This window comes from Corylus avellana, unplaced genomic scaffold (genome assembly GCF_965113065.1).
Source record: "Corylus avellana unplaced genomic scaffold, dhCorAvel1.hap1.2 HAP1_SCAFFOLD_17, whole genome shotgun sequence".
Taxonomy (NCBI): Eukaryota; Viridiplantae; Streptophyta; class Magnoliopsida; order Fagales; family Betulaceae; genus Corylus; species Corylus avellana.
The window spans coordinates 144,386-145,000 of record NW_028290475.1 but is presented as its reverse complement, the minus strand read 5'-3'; positions in this window follow the sequence as shown (position 1 = coordinate 145,000).

Below are 615 nucleotides of genomic sequence, written 5' to 3'. Positions count from 1 at the left end.
AATTCGCTATCGGAAAAATTTCCGCCGCGTATCTCATGCCATGCTTCTTCTTTCTCCGAATCGGTTCCTAGTGTCAGTCAATCAAGATTCGCCATCAAGAGAGGGAAGAGTCTTTACTTTAGGTTATTAGGCCGGTCTCGTCATTCGCGCAATTCCCCCGTCCATCGATCGATCACGCGAGTACACATCCAGTCAGCGCATAGCGAACGAAAAAAGCGTTCATCCTGGATTCTCTTCCTCAATAAAAATGTCTATCAATTGATCCCTATTCATTCGGTCAAAGTTTCCACGGCGTTTTCACGCCCCTCTACTGAGAGGGGCACCATGTTGAGAGGGCAGCATTCATGGCAATCATCACTAGTTTCTCCCGAGGGCATGGTATGGCTTTGTTCTTGGTGTTGTTTAATAGATGTCGAGCGCCGCTTTTCCCCGTCCGAGAATCTCCATCTGCTCTAAGTGGGTGAGCTAGAGTCCTTATGTCAGGCTGGTTGTTCAAAAGACTTTCTCTTTACCCTTTGCATCTTCATCTTTTCGAAAGCCCAGACCCATTCTTCTGGATCTTCATTAGTCCTATTTCGGGTGCAAAGCCTCTTAAATAAAGGAATTTTTATCGCT